The sequence below is a fragment of the Pithys albifrons genome, chromosome Z, assembly GCF_047495875.1.
Source record: "Pithys albifrons albifrons isolate INPA30051 chromosome Z, PitAlb_v1, whole genome shotgun sequence".
NCBI lineage: Eukaryota > Metazoa > Chordata > Aves > Passeriformes > Thamnophilidae > Pithys > Pithys albifrons.
In genome coordinates this window covers 9,398,890-9,421,432 of record NC_092497.1, presented here as the reverse complement: position 1 = coordinate 9,421,432, position 22,543 = coordinate 9,398,890, and the positions used below count along the sequence as shown (strand labels likewise).

The 22,543-nt window shown below is 48.0% G+C and overlaps 1 protein-coding gene across 1 annotated transcript in view; it reads right to left on the bottom strand.

Moving 5' to 3' along the window:
- Nucleotides 1-2,456: 2,456 nt before the first annotated feature.
- Nucleotides 2,457-22,543, bottom strand: part of GALT (galactose-1-phosphate uridylyltransferase) — a 55,583-nt gene continuing 35,496 nt past the window's right edge. Inside the window, exon 12 of the mRNA XM_071580831.1 lies at nt 2,457-2,799. The gene's annotated coding sequence lies outside the window, so the exon portion shown is untranslated. The remainder of the gene's footprint in view (nt 2,800-22,543) is intronic.

Genomic DNA, 22,543 nt, shown 5'->3' with positions numbered 1-22,543 from the left:
TGTACTCAGTTCTCCAGCCTATCAAGGTCCCACTGAATGGTAGCAGTCAGGTCTGTTAACCACTTCCCTCAGTTTTGGATCATCAGCAAACTTTCTGAGGGTGCATTCCATCCCTTCATCCAGGTCATTGAAACACTGGCAATTGATGCAAGGTGATGCAAAGCAGAGACAGAGAAGCAAGTTCGGGAAGTGTTCAGGCATTATTTTGCTCTGCCCTGCACAGCCCAGCTACAGGATGAGACGTCAGCACTAGTTGGTCTCCTTGCTCAAACTCTGTGACATGAGTTTGGTTTCAGTTTCTGCTGTACCAGCTTCCACTGTGTTTCCTCTGGTTCCACTGAAAGGACGAGGGTATTTTTGTCTGCAAGGCAACATGCCTGCCAGTTGGTACTGAATAAATAAATTACTGTGATGATAAGGGAGACCATTGTTAATTAGAGTGTGTAAAGAGCCTGGGAACCCTCCAAGGGAATATACTGCAATGCACTGAGTGCAAATCATAGGCACTTTTTTACAGGGACATGACATTAAAGGGGAGTAGAGTTCTGTGGCAGTTTTGTCTCAGAGAAAGAATGCACTGAGATCTGATGGAACCCATCAAGAACTCTCCCAGTATCTAATTTCTACCCAGAAACATCTCTGGAATGGATCTGGAGGATTTCTCTGGCCTCTGCCTGGCAACCCACCCCCTGATGAGTGAGAACTTCAAGGCACAAGCTGTGCTAGGCAAAGTCAAGACACCGTAGGGATGTGCCCCCATCCCTTCCCTAGTAAAGTCATTCCTGAAACACACTGGAATGGGATCCCCCTGAAAAGACCCTGCAGAGACAAAAGGCAGGTGAAAGACAATACTCTAATTAAATACCCAATCCCTGTGGCTTTAGCTGATGCTCACGGAATAAAAACAAGTGGAAAACTAGCAAGAACACTGTGTTTACCATTTCTCATTGCATAATATGCAATGTTTTCTCAGCATGTCTTCAGGAGACAAGCAGCTGGGAGCCCAGACTGGATAAAACGAGAGACAGAGCAAGGTGTTAGACAAGAAATGCTGGAGAAGTGGAGAGAGTATGATGTCCCCTCACAGCCACTGCATAGCAGCCTATGGTGTTTACCCTAACAGGAGTAGAAGCTGACCCCATATCTGCCCTTACAATGGCTGTTGATATAGGCACTGGGTGTGTTGGTGCTGGTGATGCCTGCTGGTAAACAAAAATCTTCTTCCCCACATTCCCCTTTTAGCAGAAATGTCAGGAGGGATGGAGTGGGTTAGCCAGGCCATTTGCTCTCCTGCCCTCTGGGACTGTCTCTTGTCCCTTTAGTATTCCCAGGACATGGTTTAGGCTTTCCTTGCCATGCAGCTGGGCTATGCCCTCCACTGGATCTTCCTGGGGAGTCTTCAGAGTGGGGTTCCTCATCAAGAGTCTGAACCAGCTCCTACAGATCAGGTGTCCACCTTTGCATTCTGCCTCTGCACAAGCTTTTATCCTTCCAGCAACCTGCTCAGCATGTTCAGCCCTGGCAAAGATGGGAATACTGCATCAGTGCTCACACTCCCTGCCCTCCTGATGTCCACAGCTCTAGTCCCCAACAGCTCTCCCTTTTTGTAGGGATGCTCATTGATCTTTTCCATCAGTCTGTTGGTGAACCCGGTGAGTGGGGTGAGCACATGTTGTCCTGGTTCAGCCAATGCTTTAGGTGATGGCTCAGGAGATTGAAAGCAGAGGGTACATCTTCCATCCACGGGCATCAGCAAGCCAGAATGGATTGCAAGCACCAGGGAGGACAAAATTTTAGAGTTTAAAATGATCTCAGCAAACTGGAGGAACCATCAGAAAAAAATCCAGGTTGCACTGAGGGTACAGTAACTAACCCCACAAGTCACAGGGGAGGCATTTCCCCCTGCAGGCAAAGGACCCATGTGGCCTCCTGCACTTGCACAACCTTGCCATCTTGTGCTGAAACCACTGGCTGTGACACAGGGACTAAAGTGTCTGATCGACCTTGGGGAGAGCAGTTTGGCATCCAGTGATCTGAGGTCTGCAGCAAGAAAACAGAGCATGGGCAAGAGCCTGGAAGGAGCCTGGAAAGTGCCTGCTCCTGCAATCAGAAAGGAAAGTGGTTTCTGGAGACCCCAGAGGACTTGGGTCTCCTCTCAGTTCCCTGCCCCTTTAAGGCAACTCCCACTCATATGTTGTTTGTGCAGATCTGCTGGGAACTGCATTACATTGAAGCCATTAGATCTATTTTCTGTAGCTGAACAATTTTAATTTTCTAGTCAGTTACCTTTCAGGTCTCACTTTCCTCTTTCTTTGTGTCTTAATTGCCTTTTACATATATCGGCACTCCCCTGGCATTCTCTTCTCTCTCCAGAGTGCCTGCTCTGCTCCCCGTCCCCTCCTTCCCTCTTTCCTTTCCCCCTTTGCCTACCTCCCCCCCAGTCTATTGCACCTGCACTCCTCCAGCTTCTCTGCATCACCCCATAAGTGCTGCAACTACATGACATGTTGTGTTGAGGAACTTTGTTCTTCCTATCAGGAGAAGGACCCCGGGAGCAAGATCATTCCACCTCAACTTCAACCATGTGTATCCAGACTGAAGACCAACTCATGTCAGGTCTCAACAGCTTCCCTCCGTGTACTGATGGATGTTGGAGACAACTTTTTCCACTCCCCAGGCCCAGCCTCCTCTCCTGGCCACGCTGGCATATCCCAGCTGGGAGTGCAGGCATCTTGACTCCAATTTCTCTGCTGATGGTGGAAGAAGCAATGTCGAAACTTCATCAGATTTGTTGCACATCTAGAAAGAGAGATAAACTTTTGTAAATAAATCTCTCCCAGCAGCTGGATAACACCTGTCTTGTAGACATATGAAACTGTGAAAAATGGCATTTTGTGCATGTAAGCAAGCAGGACGCAGCACAACATGCTGCCAGGATGTGCTGAGGGAGCTGTCTGCAGCTTGTGCCTGTGCTTGACACCAGGCACCGGACACCAGAGATCTGAGCTGGAAAAGACTTGAGGGGCTGAAGTACAGTGCCAAGTTCCCCCCAAGAGCGAGAGGATGGAGGGGCATTACCTGTCTCTGCCAAGCTGAGGGGCTCAGCACTACATTGCTTCTTTCTCCTGCCTTGGCTTGATAGGTTTCTCCACTTCAATCCCAGCTGGGGTCTGCTGACTTCATGTCTTGAAATCAAGGGTTTGTACATGGTATCCACAGCAGCCCCTGCATCCTCTCAACCCCCAAGGAGATGATAGTGTCCTCACATCATGCCCAGGACTCTGACATTAATTCGCATTCTGCTCAGTCACCCCAGGGGCAAGAGGAACATCCCTAGGCTCGTGTAGGAGCTCCAGTTCCAATGCCTTGTCCTACATTCTATGTCCAGTCTCATGCTAATTTCCATCCCTTTAGATCTCACTGTCTAAAAGACAAGAGCTCCCCTGTCTTTGCTCGAGGCCACTGGGCACCATATAGTGGCACTGGCTGAGCACTGCACGAGAGGCAGCCGGTTCCTGAGCTGCATGACTGTGCCCTGCCAGGTAATGCTTCCCCTCCTTTCTTTTGAGGTATTTCTCACAGCACGGCTCAGGTTTTTGGTTTTTTTTCTGCAGAAGCACAAAGCAAATGAGATCAAACCTCAAGCACACACGGTCCCAGAAAGCTGTCTGCCAGCAAACCTGGGTATGGAGCGAACTGCATCCCTGGTACAGGGAATCAAAGGTGGTGGCTGATACATAACACAGTGCTGAGGTCAGGGGTCCTTTTGCTGCTAGAAAAATGGGACAAAAGGAAACAGCAGTAATCAGATCACTCAAAAGCCTCATTTATGTTTTGCCTGGTTGCAGGGCTCCCTTCCCTGCAGCACACAGTGCCTCACAGTCCACATCCCCACTTCCATGCCCCACGGTTGGGAGAACAAGGGATTGGGAGCTGCAGGGAGACAGGGATGCTGAAACATTTCCTCGGAGGTGAGAGTGAAGGGACAAGGCAGGTCTGCTGTGAGGCAGGGACAAGGTGCATTTTGAAAGCCAGTGCAGGAGACAAACACATTAGCAACCCTCAGGGGCTGCTGGAGCTGGGAACTGAGAGCAGCAACCTCTTGCATCTCCAGTCAGCCTGTCAGAACAGAGAGGATGGGGAAATGTGCTTCAGATATCTTATGGAGGAGAAATCCTACACTAGGGATGCCAAGCTGGGCATGGATTCTCAAGGTCAGAGCCTGCCCTCCCTGAGCAGCCTGAGCTGTATGCAATCACCAGGTTTGTTTTTCAGAGCAGAAAAGCAAGACCTGACATCGCTCCATTGGTAATGAACAGGGAGCTTATCTCTGCCTTGCACTTTACTCCCAGCTAGGCCTTTGACACCCTTGTGCATATAGCCTGTGAGACAAAATGTCACCTCGGTCTGTGGCAATTCTTATTTCAACTGTGAAAGTGACACCCCTAGGAACATGTGACCTGACTACATGTAGCACCCAGGGCTTGCTCAGGCCTCTTGTTTGCCCACTAGAGACGTGTAGCCACTGCTGCTCATGATTAGTTTTGATTTCCATGCTAGTAAGAGACCTAGCAGTGATTTCTTACAGCAGGCATGTGGTGGGCAAGGGTGCAGCCTGCCGGTCAGGGGGTGTGTGGTTGGGAGATAGGGTGGGGGATGACACTGTCTGCACAGGCTGTGCTCAGATGAGAAGCTGCGATGGGTGCAGCTCAGCAGCACTGTGGAGGATCACTGTGCCTTGGTCATAGCATACAGGAGAGTGTGGCTCCCTGTGCTCCTCTGTTCATTTGAAGAAGTGCATGATAGAGGTTGTATGTGGCTCTGGTAAGCACTCACACTGGTAAGCACAGCAAAACATTCAGGCTGGACATGTGTGTTTGGGTGCAAAGAGTTTCTCTGGCAATGCATTCAGTCAGTATGGCTGCAGGACAGGGAACGTGGGTGACAGCTTCTGCATACACAGTTGGTGTGGGAGATGATGTGAAAGGCTTTTGTCAGGTGTCTGTGCATGCCCTGGGGTGTGTGTGTCTGTGTGTGTGTCTGTGTGTCTGTGTGTGTGTCTGTGTCTGTGTGTCTGTGTGTGTGTGTGTAGCAGTTGTGCCGGTGCACCCCTACAGCAACACACAGATCAGACTTTAGCCCTCATAGCCCTCCCTGGCAGACAGGATAGGGTAAACCAGAGGCATCACTGCTCAAATGCTAAATGGGGCATCTTGTCTCCTATTCCTTAAAAATAAGTGATATTTTATACTCCAGCACTGGCCTCATTTCTAAACCCTATTTAAAAAAAAAAAGAAAAAAGATAGAAAAAAGGCCAGGAAGAATCAAAAGGCAAAGCCAACAGGGAAGTGCAGCCCTCTGAAGAGGACACGTCTCATCTGAACACAGCACTTCAAACATAGCCCATGAGCCCTGTTAAGCAGTGGACATCTGAGCACTTTGGTTGTGCAAGAGCAGATTTGAATCAGTTCCCATCGTACACCAGAGAACGAGCACTTCACCCCGAGAGTCCATTTGTCTGGTGGGACAGGACAGGTGCTATTGACTAGTCAGACTTTTATAAGCTCTGCAACCCCATCTCAGGTTCCTCTCCCCAGCACAGCCAGGTAATTATTCTGGTAGAAGCCAGCTAAGCCCAAAACACTTTGGAAGAGGCAGATAAATAACACAATCACAGCCTGGAGTCCTGCACAGCTGGAGATCAACATGCTGTCACTGAGCTGGTGGAGAGCATGGTGAATTACTCAACATGCAACACCAAGCTGGCTGGTGTCACATATGCTGACCTCATGTAGCTGACGGTACCCAGGATTCCAACCAGTTTTAGAAGAGGACTCCCATGGCATGGGCTTACCTGCAGGTGAGCCCTGCCAGCCCCCTGAATTGCCTGAAAGGAACCTTGCAGCTATCAGAGGTGACATAGGCATCTGGGTGAGGGCAGCCAGAGGTACGCCCAGGAAGGGTGTGGTAGCAGCTCAAGGACGTGGGCAAGGACGAGGAGGGATAAGGAGGATTCATCCTTGCCAAGGATGACCCATGGGGAATGGGTCTGTACTTGGGGTGCTGGAACCTGGAGCAGAGCAGTGTGCATGGGTGTCACCTGTGCAGGAGCGGGGAGAGAGGCATGATTAAGGGAAGGAGAAGTCCTGTGGGGAGGTGGTTCATTTGACTTATTTCAGCCACTGTTGGTGGAGATAAATGGCTCTCTTGGCTGTTCTTTTTTCAGGTAGGCATTCAATCTCAAACTGTCCTGCTGCTCTGTTCCCTTTCCCACCCCACACAGTGGCACAGTGGGGTCAGGGTGAGGGAAGGCACAGGATAGCCTGCCTGTCCTCCCTCCTTCTGCAGTGGCAGATCCACAGGCACTGTTGCAAACCCTGTGAAAAACTGCCCACACAGCCCTAGTCACTTCCCTGATGCTTGTGTAGTGAGTGGTGCCGTTTAAATATCCTGGGCAGGACAGATTCTGATTGCTTTTATTATCAAGATAATCTGCCCCTCTGATTTCAAGAGGCCTCCTGCAGGTTTGCCCTAATATTGCTGAGAGAAGAGCTTAATCTATAGGCTGTGTTGCCACTCTGGAATATGCTCGGCACTCCTGTATTCCTCCGGTGTACACACACACCCACCTAAACGCTAATGTCACCCAGAGGCCGGTATGCACATCGCATTACAAACAGGAAGCAGGCAGTGTGGAAAAGTCTGCCTCTTGCTTTCATCGAGCAGTGGGTAACAAAATGTCTTTGGAGCCTCCCAGCAACATCACAGGTTTTTTTGCAACCAAGGAGCCAGTCATTTTCCAGTAGGAAAGGGTCAGCCCCAAATCAATTCCACTTCCATACATAAATATCTGGGTTTTGGTTTATTGCTATCCATCCTTATAATACTGAACATGAGTATCAAGAGCAGTAGGTCAGAGGGGCTGTCTGCTCTCCAGGTTACCATTTTCCCAAACATTGCTCAGACTTATAGTACATGTCACAATGATGAGACACGAGACTTTTGCAACTCTCTTAGCTTTCACAGGGAATAATGTAAAGGCAAAGCATGGAGCATGAACACTGAAACCAGACTCCCTATCCAGAAGTCTGTCAAGAAGCCCATGTCTCTCATCAAGCATCCCAGTGAACTGTAGGATGTGAGTGGGAAAGGAGATAACCTGCAAAATAACAGGTGAGAATGGTTTGCTTTGCATCATAACACATACCAAAAGAAACCTGATATGTCGAAGGATAAGATCTCCTTTGGCCAGGCTCAAATGACCCAGAAGAAGGGTCTGAGGGACAGAAATAGCAAGAAGCAAGCACCACTGTCCTGTAGAGTCAAAATCATGAGCTTAATTTTCAGAAATGAGCTGAGCCAGTGCCCCTCCTTTTCTCCCCCTTAAAAGACCAGTATTTTCACAGACAGGAAGTGTTGCTTTTTGGCCCACTTTAGCATTTTTCGATTCAAACATACTGCCATTCTTCTCTGGTTCATCTGCTGGTGCCCTCAACTGCAGTGTCCAGACCTGGACACGGCTCAGACAAAGCACAATTACAGCTTTCAATGGCTTACATCCAACATTCAACATTTATGCATCCCAGGAGGTGAGCTGCCCTTTTTGCTAAACCATCACACTATTGACTCATGCTAAGTTAGTCATTCATCTGAACCCCCTGATCCTTTCCTGCCATCCTGCTGCCTCTCCGGGCTCTCCTGTCTATGCATTCATGCATTCATTTATCTCTCCAAAATGTGGCACCCTGTGCTCTCTGTACTAAATTTCATCTGGCTGATTCCAGACACTCACTCTCATCCATCCCTATCATTTTGAATTCTAAGCCTGTACTCCAAAGTTCTTACAGCTCCCTCATTAATACACAGCCCTGGACTTATTTAGCAGATGCTGATATCAAAATGCATATGATTATTTCCAGTTAGCAAAGAAGTGTATCTCTTTAGCCAGCAGGAATGATTTTTTCTTATAAAAGCCTTGAAAAAAACCTTCAATTGCTATCACTCACACTGATAAAAATCCAGTGTAATAACTATTGACTCTAGCACAGATACTTGAAATTTATTTTGGTAAGTATTTGAGAACAAAGTCAGGCCCATTCTTGTCCTGCACCCTGCAGCTGGTCATAACATCAGTCTGCAAAATGCCCGCAATAGGTGGAGCTATTTATCCTCACTCCCCACTGAGGGATAACTACACTTGCTTTTCTTCTTTTGCTTGCTCTTGACTAAGCTGTTTGCAGGAGAGCTCTCTCAAATGAAAAAACCAAAACAAAGCAAAACAAAAACAAACCCACAAAAACCCCCAAACCAACAAACAAAAACAGCAACAAAAAAAAAACCAAATCAAACAATAAAATTTTAAAAACAAACAAACAAACAAACAAACAGCACAACAACCAAACAGAAAGAACCCAAGGCTTTGGAGACATTAGTTGGTAAATCACAATCAGCTGCTGCTTAGAAAAACGAGGCTGGTGAAAGGACTGAGCTCAGTCTGGGTAAACTTGATGTGATAACACACGCTAAGGGATATCTCTTGCTATGTTGCAGGAGCTTTAAAATGTATTTCTTTTAGTGCAGAGCTATTTGTGGCAAACATGCCAGCAGTGCCTGAGCAGTGGTTGTCAGTGTTTTGTGCCCTGCCCTGAGCCTGCAGAAGAGAGGATTTGGATGAAATGGTGATAGCTGCAGGCAGAGATACCAGCTGAGAAGCAGTATGGAGAGGTTTTGCACTGCCAGAGCCCAGCTCAGCACTGAGGTTTGCTGGCACAGGCCCTCTTTTGCCAGTGTTTGGGTGTTCATTAAAGACACAGCAGCCACTTAGCTCAGGAACTTCCTGAGCAAGATATAATTCCAGTGTAACCATGAACCTCTCTATTCTATAAAATTGCCCAGCCTCCCTTGCCATCCCAGTAAGTGTTTAACATCCGTGGCCAGAATGCTGAACACCTGCTAGCTATTGCTGGAAATACTGCTTATTTACTCTGGAACTTGGCTCTGCTTAGCTTTGTCCAATGGATCCTACTCCTCATACCAGAAGAGACAGCTTGCTGACCTAATTCATGCTTTGAATTTATGAGGAATTCCCTTACCCTCTCTCACGTCCTTTGAGTTTGCCCATCCTTACTACAAGCCACAGGTAGGGACCAGTCCATCACACTTATCTCACAGGCTGGTGTTCCTGTAATTAGCAGCAACAGAAAGGCTGTCACTGGGAACAGGATTAATTAGCCGATGAAGAGAATTCAAAAAACATCAGGCAGAAGTCAGAGAAATCAAGGGGAATGCATGCTCTGCAACACAACGTTCTGTGTGAGAAAGGCCAGAGCCTGGCTTGGCTGCTCAGGATGCAACACCATTCAGGGAACAGGAGTAGGGATCTTCCTGCACTACACAGTGCCCACACAGCATCAGATAATCCATCCAGGGAGAGGAGAGCTGGCTCAGCTGGCCAACCTGTGGGGCACTGAGAGAAGAGGACAGGAGAAATGGGAAATTAAAATCCAAGTGGTGGTTGTGGTGAGGTGTGGACACTATGACTAGCCCATGTCAGGCAAAGACCAGAGAAACTTAGTGAGGTGCCAAGTAATGATTCAGAGTATATCAATGCTCCTGTCTTCACAGCACCAACCCCATGGAACCCATCTGAGAGCTGGTTTGTGTGCCAGGCCACCCAAGGAGCATTTATAGTCACCCATGCACACCTGAGATAGGGGGGCAGGAAGACCAGAGCTGTATCTTTGCAAAGTGCTGATGGCAAGCATCCTCCTCCCACCATGGCATGTCCTTTTCAGCATAGACGAACACACTCCAGATCCCACTGATCAGCTCCATAAACCATACAACTCTCCTCACCCATGCTAGGGCAGGAGACTCACATTGTTCATCAGCCACAGGGATACAGATGTTTCAGGGTAGGAAAGGAAATCCTAATTCTGCAGGCTGGGATGGGGGGACATCAGTGGAACTATCACTGCTTGCAGGGACAGGAATTGCACCCCCAAATTCCTATCCCAGTGACTTCACAACCTTCCTTATCTTGCTCACCTTTCTCTTTCTTTCTAACAGCGCCCAAGCACAAGAGGGAGGGGGTATCCCTCCAACACACACTCCAGAGAGCTCTTTTCATTCTGCATTTAAAAGGGAAAGAAGAAAAGGCAGAGCGAACCTGTCTTGCACGTAATCTGCTGCACAAATGCCAGCTCTCAGCAATCGATAGCAAACGCTCCCGGAGGGCTGTTTTCATTTCATAATATTTATTGGGTTGCTTTATTGTCAGAATCATTACAGTTCAATGTACTGCATGGATTTTATGCCAGCTGCACTTAGTTTGTCTTGGGTTTAGCACTCCACATGCCTTATGTGGGGCCATGGTTGCACCTGGCTGGGGACTGCTTCTCATGTAGGGGCATCTGTGCGACATGGGGCAAGTTACTACCTCTCTCTGTGTCTCTATTCTCACCTTGTGCCTGGATAAACTGTGGTTTGTTGAGCTATCTGTAAGCTCCCAGGGCAGGGATGATCTCTGCATGTACAGCATCTCTCATAAATGAGTCCTGATCTTGGTTGACCCACTCTAGATTTGAAACAATCAAAGCTACAGAGCCCAAAACATGAAATGACTACAAAGGAACTGTGAGGGAGGGTGTGATGGGTTGAGGAGGGAATGAGGTTAGAGAAGGGATTACCAGTAGCTGCTCAGGTTAAACATAACATGTTCTGTGGGCAAGAGTCCTGCTGAGAGGGTCTGGGATGGGAATCAGGCCAGGTTAGCCATTACTGGAGGATCTGCTGCACTTCTTGTGATGCAGACGCTCTGCAGATACTCAATGATGCAAACTCAGGACTTGACTGCATCCTGGTTGTCAACATATAGAGCTGACTCAACCAAAGCAGTAAGATGGAAAATATTCCCAGTTCCCATTCCATTGCTACCGCTTCCTTGTTTTTCAAGGCTGCCTGGAGATTAGGAGTTGAGGAGGAAACCAAAAGGCTCCCTTGTATCTCCAGCCCTCCCCCAGGAACAGCTGGGCATAGGAGCCAACATAGGCTCAATGTTACAGCAAGAGCCCTGCTCTTGCTGCAGTGGACAATGTGGTCTGTTCCCCTTGCAGAGAGGGACCCCTGGGGCACAAGAAAAGTCCATATCACACTTCATGAGCTCACACGGTAAGGAAATACCTGGCCCTGGAGGAGGACTGCCTCTCAGACACAACAGTCCAGGAAAGGGGCTGCCTGCTTGCACACATCCAGTTCAGCTGTTAGTTAGCAGCCTTAGGGAGCTCCTTGGCCAGGGCTGCCTCCAGCTTCCAGGTATGTAGGAAAGATCAGTGACTTTCCTGGGGATAAAGTCTCCCCTGGGCATTGCCTGAGGCTGAACACAGCAGGAATGTCAGGAGGAGCAGGAAGGGATGGGATGCCAAGGCTTTCCTCAAGGTGGGAGCTGGGAAGAGAAGCAGACAGTTAAGAAGGGACAGCAGGATCCCTCCTGCAGTAGATACTCCGTGCTTGCATTCTGCAACAGCCCCTAATTTGGGTTGTAAAGGGAGCCCTGGCACTAACTCACATGGACACAAATGCTAGGGGCCGTCTGAGATTACTCAGGTCTGAGAGAGGAGCACAGTGAGGAATCATGACTGAGGTACCTGGCCTGCTTCCAGGCAGACCCCAGCCCAGTGCTGGGGCAGGTCAGGGATCCCCAGGACACAGGATAAGCTATCCCCACTCCAGCTACTGCTGCCTGTTTCTAGATTTGTGACTGTGCATGTGTTGGGACTTATTATGCCAGCACATAAGCAGTTTGCTTGCGTCTTGCTTTTTTCAATTACCACTTGCATGCTGCCTTCCCAATTGCCTGGCAGGCCTTGACTCACCTGCCTGCTGAACATAATTTGTTTTTAATGTATGACTTTGGCAAATTTTCTCTTCCTTCCCCCTTTTCTTTTTTTTTTCTATTTTTTTATTAAACCAAATGATAATTTTTTTTCCAACTCACATTCGTAATTAATTCCTAAACTGACAGTGTCTCAACAGAACAAGGAGGTCTGAGCTAGGTGTCCTCAGGGAGGCAGATACTTAGCACCTACAATTAACCTTGTAAGCAAACCTGTCCCCAGAGAATGGTGGGACATCTAAGGATAAACCTGTCTGAGAATGCACTCAGCCCTACCACAGCAGAAATATCTACTTAGGGTTGTGTAAGCTGCTCAGCTTGCCTCTAGTCCAGGGCTGTCAAATCTCTCCAGGCAGAGCAAGATGTCATACCATCTCTGATGGATTCCTCTAGATACAGCTTCACTTTTCCTTGCCTGGCTTTCCCCCCATGTTTGCAGCTCAACAGAGTCTGGAGGCTGGTTCATTTACGACATTCAACAGCTGCAGCAGGTCCCTGGCTGTATCTGAAGGGTGGGAATATTCTCTAGAGAGGCCACTGATTGTTGGAGACTCACAAACTGCTGCCCTCACAGCAGCAGGTCCTTGCGCAAAGTAAAGGTTTTGGCCACGAGTCCTGTGGTGAGACTGTGCAAAGCCAAGGACAGTCACACTGGTGGTGATGCCAGGGCTGCATCACTCCCCAGGTCCATGTGGGCCTTCCAAGCCACAGCTCAGGGGTCCCAAGGAGGACAGGGAAAGAAAGTGTGATGTGGACTGGAAACACATTGTGGAGTTTGTAACGGACTCTCTAATTGCTGGCAGCAGCTCAGTTCCTCCAGGGCAAGGGGATGTTTACGACCACCATGTTTATAGTTTTTCACATTGGTGGGTGGTAATTACAATGACTTCTCCATCCTGAAGGGGTTGAAGTCTCATCTGGAAAATCACCGCTCTTCCCTGAGGAAGAGGCATCCCACCAAGGCTGTACCAAGCAGGGTGGGGGCTGCCTCACTGCCTCACAGGCACCTCCTCACTCCCAAATCTCCAGGAGGTGATCACAGCTGGGTCACTACAGAGGATCCCTTCTTGCCTCCAGCCCACCCAGCTAAGCAGGCAGAGCTCAGGAACATGAATACTGCATTGGAAACTGCTTCTAATCCCTCTTCACCATGACTATACCTCTGCCTTCACCAAGGGGTCTGTGATGATAAGATGCTCCCCTTACAGCCAGGAGAACTATTCGAGCACCAGTAGGACTGTCAGCTGATTTATGCAGAAATTCAAATCCACTGCTGTGCACGCTAGCCAGAATACAGCAGGACTATGCTGACCTCTCTCCACACAGTCACCAAAACCATTACATTTTAAAGAAGGTGCAGTAGCCAGAGGACCCCAAAACAGCTTCACACAGCTTCCCAGAGAAGCAAGGGAAAAACACAACACAACTTCCTTTCAAAAAGCAAACCAAGAAGGGAAACAGCTGCTCCTAATGACCTGATCCATCAAGCCAGCACTGGCCCCATCATTTGCCTCCTAAAAGCTCCTGATCATCAGTGATTATCAAAGCTGGCCACATGCATTTTGATCAGGCATAATCAAAGCTGAGTGCAGCTGAAAGAACCATAAAAGCCTGTGCAGAACAATTGGTATGGAGCCCTGGCTGGGGGTCAGACTGGGAGCTGGCTGCCCACAGGCTGAGTTCCTGCCCTTGCCAACCTGCAAACAAACAGCTTGCTTTGGAGTTGAATGTAAAAGAGGAGAAATGCTGTGGAAATCCATGGGGTTTCATTGACAAGAAACACAGAAAGATCTTGGAAAATGTCCTTGACAGTGGGCTTCCCTAGAGTTTTAGGATATGTGACCTGTAGGAGGGGGTAAAATGTATCACAGGTGATGGATGTGACGGCACATTACACACACAAACAGTAGCAGATGAGGCTCAGAAAATCCTTCTTATAACTCATCACCACATTGTAGGCAGTCCCCCTTTTGCCTGGCCAGAACTGCACTGTTTTGCTTCCAGTTGTTCTCTTTTTAGTGGAAACACTTTGGTTTTCAATCAGAACGATTTTACTGGAGAAATATGGGTCCAGATTTCAATCTAAACTCGCTGGCACTTACTGTGAGGGCTAAAGCACATGTGGAGATATCCCCAGGGCAGTCACTGAGAAAAAAATCCCACCCCCTTGATTGCAGTTGCTGCCAGGACAGTATGGGCTGGAAAAGAGTCCATGACACATGGCCTGTTTTGGTCACTGGATTATTTGAGGCTAATGAGTTATTTTGTTCCATGCTTAAAGCCTTGTCTGTAAAACCAAATTAATGCAAGGAATAAAATTCACTTAGAAAAGGAAATCTGCAGCCACAGTTCAGTAAAAGACCTGGCAAGTAGTGTGACAGAATGAGCATGATGCTGCCAGGGCATCTAGTCAGTGCAAACGCAAATAAGATCATAGTAATTAGTGATTCATAAAGAGATGAGTATCAGGCAATTAAATAAGTAGTTTGAGGCATGCTGGTTGAAATTATGTCTGTGTTGGGACTGTGGATCAGAGGCTGCCCAGGAGCTGGGTGTCTGGGTGAAGCAATGAGACACCCAGGCACAGTTGCTGCTTTGAAGCACGATTTCCTATTCCTGGTGTTGTGCCCTCAGGTTTTCTGTGCTGGGTTAGCCCCACTTCTGCTGAGAGAAAGCTCAGGTTTGAAATGGAAACCTGCTCTGGTGCTTGTGTGGGACTGAGTCCACAAGATTTACTGCTCCTTAGGGCAGGCTCCCTGCATTTCAGAAAGTTTTTGGTGCAGCTCAGAGGTCTGATTTCCAAAGTTTCGTCTCATGTCATTAGAGCTCCCAGATGTGCTAAAGGCTGTCCTGTCATTTCAAGATTGAGCCACATCTGCTGCATTGCTGAGTGCTGGGAGGAGACGAGCTGAGCTGAAATGGGCAGGCAGGAGAGAAATGCCATCAGGATTTATGGTTTTCATGCATTTTCACTACATGGACATGCAATGCTGTGTTGGATCAGAGCACTGCAGCTCTGGCCCTCAGCCTCCCTCCTGCCCCATACCAGGGTCTGGCCAAGCACTGTCCTCCCTGTAAGGGGGGAAAAAACATTACCCAAGGTCATGGAAGGAGACAACACGTAGACTACTTCCGGAATAATAACACATCCTTTAATTAGTGCTTTGTGCATGCACCCAGGAGGCTGCAAGTACCCTCGAGTGAGGAAGAAGAGTGGTGTTTGCAATGGGGTGGTGAGGCCAGCACTTCATGCTCAGGGCTGTCACATCCCTTTCACAGTGCCAGGCTCCCTGTGTTGGGCTGAGTCTGGTGGTGGGGACACAGAGTGCCTGCAGTGTTAGCAACATCTGTAATTAGCAGTTAATGCATTTGACTTCCCAGATTTGATTATTTCAGTGTGATTAACAGGACCTGTAGGATGCCACTGCAGACACAACATCAACTGTTCCCTGCCTGTTCTTAGCCGTGGGTGGCAAGGCAGGGCTGACAGCGTTGTCTCCTCTCCATTTTGTGGAGGTTTTCATGCTGAGAGTGACCACGGGCAGCCAGGGCTCCTGCCCTGAGCTAAGCCCAGCACTGCCCAGCCAGGCATGGGGCTGACTGCTTCTTTAAAACAGCTGATGAGAGCTCCTGCCTCTTACTGGCAGCTGATTCCCGTGCTATGTTGCCCATATCATTCTGATATATTCCCTAATGTCCTGCCTAAACCTTCCCTGCTGAGTGCCTGTGATTGGTTTTGTCTGTGCCCACTGGAGGTGATCTCTGCTTATTCCAGTCCACTTTGCAGCTCTTTTTTATGTAGCTGCACACTTTTCTCCTCTCCACTTTGTCTCTTCCTGCTCTGGATTAAGCTGTCTTTATTTTTGCAAGTATTATTCAAAGCATGAGCCCCACCAAAAGACTACTGCAAAGTCCTGCTTGATGTGCAAAGTCGTAATGGAATATGTGTCAGGAGAGATCTGAGAGGACTATTTCCAGCTGGTATCGCCTCTCCATCTCTGCAGGAGATGTTCCCAACATGCAGGTGCAGAGCAGAGAGGATGCCAGGACACGTGAGACTGGAGTCTAACTTCTGGCATCCTCTCCTTTGCAGTAAAACGCTCACTTAAGCTGCTATTTCAGAGCCATCCTGAAATGTTAGGACTGTCATTAGTGTGACTAAAGCGCCAACAAAATGAGATGGAATGAGTAGACATGGTCAGCATGCTGCATGAAGCACCTGGTGATATGTAAAGAGCTTTAAGCCCCTTCTGAAAGAAGCAAATCTTTTTCTTTCTCTCTACATAGATGTGGCCCCAGGAGGAAGTTGGAGCAGACTGAAATTTCAATCCTGTACGCATTTGCCTCCACTCAGAGCTTTCCAGAGCTGAGAAAACTCTGTCTAGTTGGATAATGACTGCATTTTTCATGTTGAATTCCTGTTTTTATCTGTGGAGATAGCTTATCGCCCATCTAAGGATATCAAAATCACAGCAGCACAGTAACACCCCTGTGGGGTCTCCAGTGTACGCTGTCTGGGTTCCACCATTGCTCCTAGACCCAATGTGCTGGTGATGGCCTAAATTGTGGGTGAATGTGGGCAGCCAGTCGTGTCATTTGGCTGAAAGCTCTGGTCTCACTCCTGTGTGGCACTTCAAAATTCTCATGAGGAAAAGTTGGTCAGTATTTTTCCCTCCTGTTGGGGGCAGGTGGGCAGCTTGTGCAGTCCACAGGAGGAACCAAGGCGATGGGCAGTGGGCTTTAAGGAACCTGAAGTCTGCACCTCTGCTGGAAAATCCATTAGTAAACATGTAAGAATCCTCAAAATAAATTGTTTGAAATGTGTTTTTTCAGGCTCTGTGGGAAATAAATTATTTGATCCAGCCAGGCTGGCAAACAGAAGCAGCAGGAGAAAACCCCTTGGAAAGGACATCCAGCAGACATGGCATTTCCAGGGGTACCCAGGCATTGTTGTCCCATCTCCTCTGCCCAGCACCTCTCACATATACTGGTATGCTGGAAGTGGTGGAGCCATGAAAGCTGCCACAGCTGCAGAAAAGCTGAATTTGGGCAGTGCCTGTGACAGTGCAGGGGAGTGTTTCCTCCCATGGGACGTAGGCTGCAGTGGGAAACATGCCCTGTCCTGTTTGGTACTCCCCAATGTACCACCACAGCACTGGCTCACATGCTCAACACCCTGTCCTGGTGCATGTGAACACCCGCTGACTCCAGTCAGGATTATCCAAAGTCAAACTTGGCTTCAACCAAATTCCTCTGTTGGCATGGATTGAGGTAGTCCCAGCAGTGGTGCAGATGGGAGATGGACTCTGATATGGGCTTATAAGACTTATAAGAGGGGCAGACCTCTGCTTCCACAAGCTGGGATATCCACCTGATGTTCCCAAGCCAGCCCAGAGAACATCTGGCTGGAGAGCCATGAACATGCTTGACCTGTGAGAAGAGACAACAGTCCACAGCACCACATCCCCCTTCTATCCCCATACGGAGCAGTTTGGTGCAGACCATCTCCAGTACTTTACCACCCATTTTTCACTCCTTGAAACTGAACTCTACGTTTCCAAAATCCATGGCTTAATGGCACATCCTTGTCACAAAAACTTTAATGATGCCCTGTTTAAGTGTTGACAGTCTGAAAGTACATGGCCAGGGTCTACACCTTTCAGTGCCAGGCTTTGCAATTTGACAAGCTGCCATACCTAATTGCTAATTAATTAAGGTTTTTGCATATGTTTAAATCTGCTGACTGCAGCCACCGATGGGACCCAGACAGCTGACAAACATTCCTGATACACCACAAAAACACCTTGGATCCTCTGCTTGATCAGGTGAAGCTATTTTAGTTTAGTCATTGGCAAGAGGTATTTCAGAAGCACCACAGAATACCACAAAAAATAATAAATCTTAAAAACAATTCTAATCCATGGAAGTATTTGAGATTTTAGGACTATTTCCTGTCTTGTACTGAGATAAAAATTTGAGATCTTTCACCTTCTTACTGGTAGAAAGAAGCTGGTAGTTCCAAGGAGGAAGGAAGGAAAGAGATGTAAATTGGTTTGATCATTTCCAGTAGTTTCATGCTAGTCTCAATTTACTTGTTTGTTTGTCTAAATTTATTCCAATGTTGAGATGTGACCATTTGGATTCATCTGCAGCTCTCTGGTTTGGAAATACCTTGGCAGAGAGTTTCACTTTAATAGCCATTGTTGCTTTTGCCCCAGAAATTTCTGAGCTGGGAAAGTTGGGTTTTTGTGACTGACTTTGTACTGAAAATAGTTTTGGTTTTGCTGAAGCAGCATTCTGGGCAAATGTAACGTTTGAAACTCCAGATATGTGGTGTGTAAATGTATTTCTGTCTGTGAATACAGGCATATTTTTGTGTATTTGCTCAATCATGATTATTTTAGGCAAGAAATTGAGGATTTAATATCAACTATTTGCACAAAACAAGCTGGGAAGTTTCCATTTCGAATGCTGGGGTCTGATGGTGCTGCTAATGTCCCACATTTTCTTCACTGTGGCTTAGTCTTTCCCCTGGCTCTTAGTCCTGGCTCGGGGAGATGCTGGAGGTCCCAAGCACCTTCAAAGGGTTCAGAAGGAGCCTGTTTTCCAGATGTCCTGGTCACTTCACCGAGGCCATGTGCTGACAGCCAGCATGGGACTCCTGGAGAACAAACTACTTGGTTGGTCAAAAAACCCCAGTGAAACAGGTGGAGAAAAGGAGCTATATGTGATGCAGAGCAACCCCTGAGCAAACCCAAAGGGTGGCTGGGCACCAAACAGGCTCCTGAGGGCAGTGGTCATGGCACCAAGTCTGACAAAGTTTAAGGAGCATTTGGACAATGCTCTCAGGCATGTTGTGTGATTCTTCAGGTTGTCCTGTGCAGGGCCAGTAGCTGGAATTCAATAATCCTTGGGGGTGCCTACCATCTCAGGGTATTCTATGATTCTAAAGCCATTGAGAGACATACTCAGCCTGCTTCGGTGCATGGTTGGGAGATGGCTTGTGGCTACAGAAAGCATGGTCCCATCTGGGTTATTTGTGCTACTTAGTCTGCTGGTCCCTTACCTGACCATTTTGTGAAGCTCAAGCCTAAATCCAGTTTGATATCTGGGCCAGCCATGCTTTTAGGGAGCCCTGAATTTTACCTTCTTCAGCAGGAAAACCCCACAGCTGACACGCTTTTAAAAACATGTTTTAGTCTGGGTGCTTCTGTCCAGGGAGCAGGTTGGTGCAGTCTGGGAGAGGGTGCTCAGTGTCCAGCATAGGCCATTCCTGGGCTGGGTGAGTGCAGAGGGAATAGCTGAAGGGATTTGCTGCTCCAGCTGAGGATTCCAAAATCACGACAGATTTAGAAAATGCAGATAAGAGCTGAGACTGAGGGCATTTCTACAGCCTCCTCAGGGTATTTGATGAGATTGGGGATTGTTGTCCACTTGGTTTTGTTCTTGTGCTACAGAACTGAATTAGCTAAAACTACCCCAAAAGAGAGCTGACTGCTGATGGGGAGAGATGCAGGCTCAACACACAAGTGCTGGCAAAAAAAGAAATCCTCAGAGTTTTGTACAGAGCACCTCAAGTCTTTTACAGTGCTGAGGCAGAAATTTATCTGGATACTGACCTTCCCACAATGCCACTGTGGAGCTAGACGTGAGCTGGAGAAGGGAGGACAGGACCATTGTGCATAGACAAAAGGCAGTGTGATGGATGGGTCTGGGATTTGATCTCATTGGGCCACCCCAGGCTGCAGTCAGTCCCTAGGACAAACCCCATGCAGGAAAGATTTTCCTCCTTTGAGACACCTCACAAGCTTTTCTGTGATGCCCAATTTGATGCCTCCAACCTGCATAGCTAAGAGACAAACATACTTCTGAATAAAATAAAACCCCTTTCTTACCTATCATGTTCCATTTCTAGCTTACAAAGTGGAAAAATGTGCCTTTTTTGCTGGGAATTTTCTGACCGGCTCCAGCTGCCTCCTCCGTTTGGCTGCAGCCAGAGACGGGCTTAGAAATACCAGATTTAATTAAAACAATCTTTTATGTTCCAATGCAAGCCTTATTTCCTCTACCTGGTGAGAAATGGCTCTTGCCTCAATCAGCAATTGAAGTCTGAGGTTGCTGCGCTGAGCAGAACAGTGGCCACTTTCTGTTAATTAAAGCTCAGCTCGGGGCACTGCTGCCCAGTTGCTCAGAAAACAGCTCCCAAAGCTGGTCTCCAGCTTCACAGGAGCAGCAAAGGGACATTAACGGGATGCAGGAGGAAACCTGCTGGTTTCCATCCTATTCTAGGGATTTCCGAAACAAAATATATATAATTTATTTGCTTCGTGTTTTTTTCTCTGATAAGAGAAGTTTTGCAGCTCTTTGGAGAGCCTGTGTGAAAGGGATGGTGTCTCTAACTGTGCACCCTGACTTAGCATTATCTAGTTTCATTGCCATTCCCACCAGGACTTCTACCTGCCCAATTTCTGCTTTCCCACTGGATGCCACAGACTTCTTTCTCCACATTGTGGTGTCTGGGAAGTGGTTCTACACCAGATGGGTTTCTGTGCTGGACAGAGTGCTGCACCCACAGGGGTCTGGGAGCTGTATTTGTGGGAGCAGGGCATTTCTCAGTGTTTGATATGAGGAGAGGAAGGTAGGAGTTTTGCCTGGCTGGCAGATGGAACTAGAATTAAAGCTGAAATGATGGGATCACTAAAACAGATTTACAATAGTGGAATAAAGTTACTGAAAGATGAGTACAACACTATGCATTATTAAGACTGCTTAACAATAAAGATCCTTACTGCATCAGCACCTCATTTAGCTTCTTTCTTCTTCTCACATTAAGCTGTAATCTCTCTCTATTAATGTAAGACCTAGTTTCTTTCTATAAAATAACTATTTCTCTTCACCAGTCTCAAACATGGAAAGGTGAAGGTGGAAAGAGTCATTTTGCCTGTGCTGTCCCAGGACAAAATGTTCTTGTCCTACTCTGTTGCCCAAGCATTCAGCAGCCCATGCAATGATGGGTGGGTGAACCTTGCTCTTCCCAAAGGTCTCCTGCATCCACCTCTACCAAATACCCTTTGTAAGAGGTACTTGGCTCCAGCTCATACCCTGCTGAAAACTCCTGAAGACACCCTTCATTAGCATTTGTGATCAAGTTGTGGGGACAGCTGAGGGCTTTCAAACCTAATGGCCACAGAATCATAGAATATGCTGAGTTGGAAGGGACTCCTCAGGATCATCGAGTCTGACTCCTGACTCTGCACAGCACCATCCCCAAGAGTCACACCATGTGTCTGAGAGAATTATCCAAATTCTTCTTGAACGCTGTCAGGCTTGGTGCTGTGAATGCTTTCCTGTGGAGTCTGTTCTAGTGCCCAACCACCCTCTGCGTGAAGAACCTCTTTCTAATACCCAACTTAAACATCCCCTGACAAAACTTGACACCATTCCCTCAGGTTCTGTCACTGGTCACCACAGAGATCAGTGTCTACCCCTCCTCTTGGAGTCATCTACTAACAGCCCCAGAGACCTTTGGCTGAGGAGAGATCGGCTGCTCACGCAGGCAAATCATAAGGTATTTCCCTCCAGGCACTGAGTACCTGGATGGGCATCCTCTGATGCCTTTGGCATTTGAAGACAGTAACACGGGACTGGGGGGGAACTCTTCTAATTTCAGCACAAAGTTTAGTGGGTGGTGAATTTGCCACCTTAGTGCTCAGTTAAGTCCCAGAGATGCTCCTACCAGCCACCTGTGAGTGCTGGCATGGGGGTCACAGCTTGCCTTTTGGCAAAAGCAGAGGTTTCTGGCTTCTGGCCTCAGGACATTAGGGTTCCACTTGCAGTTTTCAGCCCCAGACCTGTGCAAAGGAGAGGTCAGAGAGACAAGCCAGTGTTCTGTTGTGGGGCACACCAAATCACCCATGCCCAGCTGGAGGACAGGCAGAGCTGCAGCCAGTGCGAGTCATAGGGCAACCATGTGGAATCCTCCCATATCTCTCTCCTGACAACCCTGTCTACTCTTACCACAGGCATTCAGGCCATGCAAACTGCAGGAGAAGGGGTGAGGAGCTCGTTTCTGGAAATGTTTACAACATGTGGGATGTCACTCCTTTCCACTGTGAGTGAAGAGCAGCTTTCCCAGCAGAAAACAGCATCCTCACCAGCAGGTTTAAATCAGCTGGCGTTTCCCACAACTGAGGAGCCAACAGGATTCCACATTACACTCCCACCCACTCTTTGGGACTGCTTACCACTTTCCCCTCAGACATGGGTTTGGCAGATTCACCTCCATCTTCTCATACTGCAACTCTTGGAGATTGTCCTGTGCAGGGGTTAGGGTTGAACTTGATAATCCTTGTGGGTCCCTTCAAACTCAGCATATTCTGTGTTTCTCTGATTCTCCATCCCCTATGGCCCATTCCCAGCTGTGGCTCTGCAATGCCACTGTCACACAGTGTGAAATCTCTGCTTCACCCTGCAAGGCCCTGGGCTGCAAAAAGGCCCCAGCTGTTGCCACCCACATTTCTGCTCTCAAAGGAGGGTAGATGACCATGAAGGGCTGAGGGTTGTGGATGGCCTTGCATGAGGAGTATGGTAAGATGGCTACACCCTCGGTGCAGACTCAGGGAAGGTTGTCTTAAGAATATTTCTTAGGAA